This window comes from Camellia sinensis, unplaced genomic scaffold (assembly GCF_055761805.1).
Source record: "Camellia sinensis isolate YWXY unplaced genomic scaffold, ASM5576180v1 Unanchor1, whole genome shotgun sequence".
Classification (NCBI taxonomy): Eukaryota; Viridiplantae; Streptophyta; class Magnoliopsida; order Ericales; family Theaceae; genus Camellia; species Camellia sinensis.
Genome location: NW_028128987.1, coordinates 33,947,395 through 33,954,229, shown reverse-complemented (window position 1 = coordinate 33,954,229; position 6,835 = coordinate 33,947,395).

Genomic DNA, 6,835 nt, shown 5'->3' with positions numbered 1-6,835 from the left:
TTTTTAGTCAACTTCCGTTTTTATGCAATTTACTTTTCTATTAAACTTCCTTTTTTTTTAAATTTACAAATAGATCGTTAAGGTATTGTGGTTTCTGGATTGAACTTCCATATTTAATTTTCTGCAACTTCCGTTTTTATTTTTATTCAACTTCCATTTTTATTCAATTTACTTTTTTATTAAACTTCCTTTTTTATTTAATTTCTAAATAGATCGTTAAGGTATAGTGGTTTCTGGATTGAACTTCCATTTTTCATTCTATGCAACTTTCATTTTTATTTTTATTCTACTTCCATTTTATGCAATTTACTTTTCTATTAAACATCATTTTTTATTTAATTTCCAAATAGATCGTTAAGGTATAGTGGTTTCTGGATTGAACTTCCATTTTTAATTTTATGCAACTTTCATTTTTATTTTTATTTTACTTCCATTTTTAATCAATTTACTTTTCTATTAAACTTCCTTTTTTATTTAATTTCGAAATAGATATTAAGTTATAGTGGTTTCTGGATTGAACTTCCATTTTTAATTTCATGCAACTTTCATTTTTACTTTTATTCAACTTCCATTTTTATTCAATTTACTTCTCTATTAAACTTCCTTTTTTATTTGATTTCCAAATAGATCGTTAAGGTATAGTGGTTTCGGGATTGAACTTCCTCTTTTAATTTTCTGCAACTTTCCTTTTTATTTTTATTCAACGTCCATTTTTATTCAATTTAGTTTTCTATTAAACTTCTTTTTTTTTTTTAATTTCCAAATAGATCGTTAAGGTAAAGTGGTTTCTGGATTAAACTTCCATATTTAATTTTCTGCAACTTTCATTTTTATTTTTAGTCAACTTCCATTTTTATTCAATTTACTTTTCTGTTAAACTTCCTTTTTTATTTAATTTCCAAATAGATCGTTAAGGTATAGTGGTTTCCGGAATGAACTTCCATTTTCAATTTTCTGCAACTTACATTTTTATTTTTATTCAACTTCCATTTTAGGCAATTTACTATTCTATTAAACATCCTTTTTTCTTTAATTTCCAAATAGATCGTTAAGGTATAGTGGTTTCTGGATTGAACTTCCATTTTTAATTTTATGCAACTTTTATTTTATTTGTATTCCACTTCCGTTTTAATTCAATTTACTTTCCTATCAAACTTCCTTTTTTATTTAATTTCCAAGTTGATCGTTAAGGTATAGTGGTTTCTGGATTGAACTTCCATTTTTAATTTTATGCAACTTTCATTTTTATTTTTATTTTACTTCCATTTTTAATCAATTTACTTTTCTATTAAACTTCCTTTTTTATTTAATTTCGAAATAGATCGTTAAGTTATAGTGGTTGCTGGATTGAACTTCCATTTTTAATTTCATGCAACTTTCATTTTTACTTTTATTCAACTTCCATTTTTATTCAATTTACTTTTCTATTAAACTTCCTTTTTTATTTGATTTCCAAATAGATCGTTAAGGTATAGTGGTTTCGGGATTGAACTTCCTCTTTTAATTTTCTGCAACTTTCCTTTTTATTTTTATTCAACGTCCATTTTTATTCAATTTAGTTTTCTATTAAACTTCTTTTTTTTTTTTTAATTTCCAAATAGATCGTTAAGGTAAAGTGGTTTCTGGATTAAACTTCCATATTTAATTTTCTGCAACTTTCATTTTTATTTTTAGTCAACTTCCATTTTTATTCAATTTACTTTTCTGTTAAACTTCCTTTTTTATTTAATTTCCAAATAGATCGTTAAGGTATAGTGGTTTCCGGAATGAACTTCCATTTTCAATTTTCTGCAACTTACATTTTTATTTTTATTCAACTTCCATTTTAGGCAATTTACTATTCTATTAAACATCCTTTTTTCTTTAATTTCCAAATAGATCGTTAAGGTATAGTGGTTTCTGGATTGAACTTCCATTTTTAATTTTATGCAACTTTTATTTTATTTGTATTCTACTTCCGTTTTAATTCAATTTACTTTCCTATCAAACTTCCTTTTTTATTTAATTTCCAAGTTGATCGTTAAGGTATAGTGGTTTCTGGATTGAACTTCCATTTTTAATTTTATGCAACTTTCATTTTTATTTTTATTTTACTTCCATTTTTAATCAATTTACTTTTCTATTAAACTTCCTTTTTTATTTAATTTCCAAATAGATCGTTAAGATATAGTGGTTTCCGGAATGAACTTCCATTTTTAATTTTCTGCAACTTACATTTTTATTTTTATTTAACTTCCTTTTTTATTCAAGTTTCTTTTCTACTCAACTTCCTCTTTTAATTAATTTCCAAATAGATCGTTAAGGTATAGTGGTTTTTGGATTGAACTTCCATTTTTAATTTTATGCAACTTTCATTTTTATTTTTATTCAACTTCCATTTTATGCAATTTACTTTTCTATTAAACTTCCATTTTTATTTAATTTCCAAATAGATCGTTAAGGTATAATGGTTTCTGGATTGAATTTCCATTTTTAATTTTATGCAACTTTCATTTTTATTTTTATTCAACTTCCATTTTTATTCAATTTATTTTTCTATTAAACTTCCTTTTTTATTTGATTTTCAAATAGATCATTAAGGTATAGTGGTTTCGGGATTGAACTTCCGCTTTTAATTTTCTGCAACTTTCCTTTATATTTTTATTCAACTTCCATTTTTATTCAATTTACTTTTCTATTAAACTTCCTTATTTATTTAATTTCCAAATAGATCGTTAAGGTATAGTGGTTTAGGGTTTGAACTTCCGCTTTTAATTTTCTGCAACTTTCGTTTTTATTTTTATTCAACTTCCATTTTTATTCAATTTACTTTTCTGTTAAAGTTCCTTTTTTATTTAATTTCCAAATAGATCGTTAAGGTATAGTGGTTTCTGGATTCAACTTCCATATTTAATTTTCTGCAACTTTCATTTTTCTTTTTATTCAACTTCCATTTTTATTCAATTTACTTTTCTATTAAACTTCCTTTCTTATTTAATTTCCAAACAGATCGTTAAGGTATAATGGTTTCTGGATTGAACTTGCATTTTTAATTTTATGCAACTTTTATTTTTATTTCTATTCTTCTTCCGTTTTAACTCAATTTACTTTCCTATTCAACTTCCTATTTTATTTAATTTCCCAGTAGATCGTTAAGGTATAGTGGTTTCTGGATTGAACTTCCATTTTTAATTTTATGCAACTTTCATTTTTTTTTTACTTTCATTTTTAATCAATTTACTTTTCTATTAAATTTCCTTTTTTATTTAATTTCCATATAGATCGTTAAGGTATAGTGTTTTCTGGAATGAACTTCCATTTTTAATTTTCTGCAACTTCCACTTTTATTTTTATTTAACTTCCTTTTTTATTCAAGTTTCGTTTCTACTCAACTTCATTTTTTATTTAATTTCCAAATAGATCGTTAAGGTATAGTGATTTTTGGATTGAACTTCCTTTTTTAATTTTAGGCGACTTTAATTTTTATTTTTATTCAACTTCCATTTTTATTCAATTTACTTTTCGATTAAACTTCCTTTTTTATTTAATTTCCAAATAGATCGTTAAGGTATAGTGGTTTTTGGATTGAGCTTCCATTTTTAATTTTGTGCAACTTTCATTTTTATTTTTATTCAACTTCCATTTTTATTGAATTTACTTTTCTATTGAACTTCCTTTTTTATTTGATTTCCAAATAGATCGTTAAGGTATAGTGGTTTCGGGGTTGAACTTCCGCTTTTAATTTTCTGCAACTTTCCTTTTTATTTTTATTCAACTTCCATTTTTATTCAATTTACTTTTCTGTTAAACTTCCTTTTTTATTTAATTTCCAAATAGATCGTTAAGGTATAGTGGTTTCTGGATTGAACTTCCATACTTAATTTTCTGCAACTCTCATTTTTATTTTTATTCAACTTCCATTTTTATTCAATTTACTTTGCTATTAAACTTCCTTTTTTGTTTAATTTCCATATATATTGTTAAGGTATAATGGTTTCTGGAATGAACTTTCATTTTTAATTTTTTCCAACTTCCATTTTTATTTTTATTTAACTTCCTTTTTTATTCAAGTTTCTTTTCTACTGAACTTCCTTTTTTATTTAATTTCCAAATAGATCGTTAAGGTATAGTGGTGTTTGGATTGAACTTCCATTTTTAATTTTATGCAATTTTTATTTTTATTTTTATTCAACTTCCATTTTTATTCAATTTGCTTTTCTATTAAACCTCCTTTTTTATTTAATTTCCAATTAGATCGTTAAGGTATAGTGGTTTTTGGATTGAACTTCCATTTTTAATTTTATGCAACTTTCATTTTTATTTTTATTCAACTTCCATTTTTATTCAATTTACTTTTCTATTAAACTTCCTTTTTTATTTGATTTCCAAATAGATCATCAAGGTATAGTGGTTTTGGGATTGAACTTCCGCTTTTAATTTTCTGCAACTTTCCTTTTTATTTTTATTCAACTTCCATTTTTATTCAATTTACTTTTCTATTAAACTTCTTTTTTTATTTAATTTCCAAATAGATCGTTAAGGTATTGTAACGCCCTCAAAATTAAAGCAATAAACCCATCAAATAAGACATTCATTAACATATGAAATAACCACATTCTTCTATTCATCAGTGTTTCATTACAAAAGTATTACATGTTAACAACAAAAGCAAAATGCCCTACGGGCTTACAGCTTTCCAAGTTAACACTTGGTTACAACAAAGAGTACTAACTCATACACATTAAGCCCTTGGCTTATATTTACATGTAATACATCAAAAGTAAAACGACATCATTATGTCCGCCTCAAGCCTCCCAAGCTATGTCCTTGGAGGTGGCATGCTTCCTGCACCTGAAAATGATATCCCCATATAGGGTGAGCCACAGCCCAGTAGAAATATACTAAACCAACCATGAACAATGACTAAAACATTAGCAATTGATTGATGGCCAACACTGATACATTCACATATTATGTCATACGACTTATGAGTCCAAGTTTCCTTTCATTTTCCCTTTTTCAACAGATAGGCATATAAGCACTACCCACACTCTCAACAGATATGTATAATAACAATATCCACATTCTCAGATAAGCAAATAAGCTATATCCACATTCTACAACAGATATGTATAATCACAATATCCACAGATAAGCATATAAGCTATATCCACACTTCACAAAGATAAGCATATGAGCTCTATCTTCACTTCTCTAGACAAGCATATGAGCTGTATCTACGGAGTTCATCCCCTATCTTCTCCCAACACTATCCGGTTTAGAGGTACGTCCCCTATCTTCCCCTAAACCGCGGAGTACATCCCCCATCTCCTCCTCTACACATAACGTATACAAACTCAATGGTTCTATATACAATCACTCAATACATACAGTTAATGTATTCTATCAACCGTCAAGTTCCATAACACATTTCATTGATTAGTTTCAGTTTGCCTAATCAACATGCATTGTCTACAACAATCACGACTATCCTCCACCGATAGCCCAAAGCAGTTATTTCTAAACAGAAAATAATGCACAATGGATATTCAATCAACATTTCATTTTCCTCTTTCTTCACAATTAATTATCCCAATTAATTATACAATGTAATTAGGCCAATTCCCATAATTAACATTTCAACCCTTAGGTCCCATTTTCATCAATGATTTAACATTCATTCCATTTCTCTAAGCCAAACATGCCTCTAGGTTTATTATGAGTAAAACCCCAACTTTTGTAAAATTGCACAAAGGCCCCAAACTTTTACCAAATTACGAAACCAACCCCAACATCTCAAAATACCAAAATTTAAAGACAAAATTCATAGAGAGGAGTAGGATATCCCTACCTCAAACCCGGAGCCTCAAAGGAGATGAAAACCAAAACCAAAACGCTCCAAACCTCGAAATTTTCAGATCAAAAGGAAGCCCTCGACGATCAACAACTTTTTTGTAAAGGCCAAAGATGAGCAAATCACTCCTACTAGATCAAAACCTAGAGAGAAGGTAGAGTCTAGAGTGAGAGGCTCAACAATGGTGATTTTGGAAAAGTAAGAGAGAGAAGAGAAAGCAAAAAGTGATTTGAAAAGGCACAAATTCGGGACTTTAACCCAGTCTCCCGCTCGAGCGTAAAACACCCCGCTCGAGCGGCCACTCACAGACTTACGCTCGAGCGGCCAACCTCCCGCTCGAGCGCAGAATGCACTCGCTCAGCACTTTTGCAGAACCAGACCTCCGCTCGAGCTCCCAACCCTACGCTCAAGCGTACAACACTGCACAACAAATACTGGATGGGTGTATTCCCCGCTCGAGCGCCAACACCTCCGCTCGAGCGGACAGGCCAAAAATCTGGGCAACTAGTTTTGGTTTCTAAACTCAACCAACCTGAAACAAACCCACCCAACACATCCCATAACTCAAATATGAAGTAAAGAGGATGCAAACAAGATAATAGTCAACTACCAACATCCACGGACAAATGTCCGGATCACTGTACAACAAGGGTGAACCCGGGATCGCTATAGGTATAGTGGTTTCGGGTTTGAACTTCCGCTTTTAATTTTCTGCAACTTTCATTTTTATTTTTATTCAACTTCCATTTTTATTCAATTTACTTTTCTATTAAACTTCCTTTTTTATTTGATTTCCAAATAGATCGTTAAGGTATAGTGGTTTCGGGATTGAACTTCCGCTTTTAATTTTCTGCAACTTTCATTTTTATTTTTATTCAACTTCCATTTTTATTCAATTTACTTTTCTGTTAAACTTCCTTTTTTATTTAATTTCCAAATAGATCGTTAAGGTATAGTAGTTTCTGGATTGAACTTCCATTTTTAATTTTATGCAACTTTCAT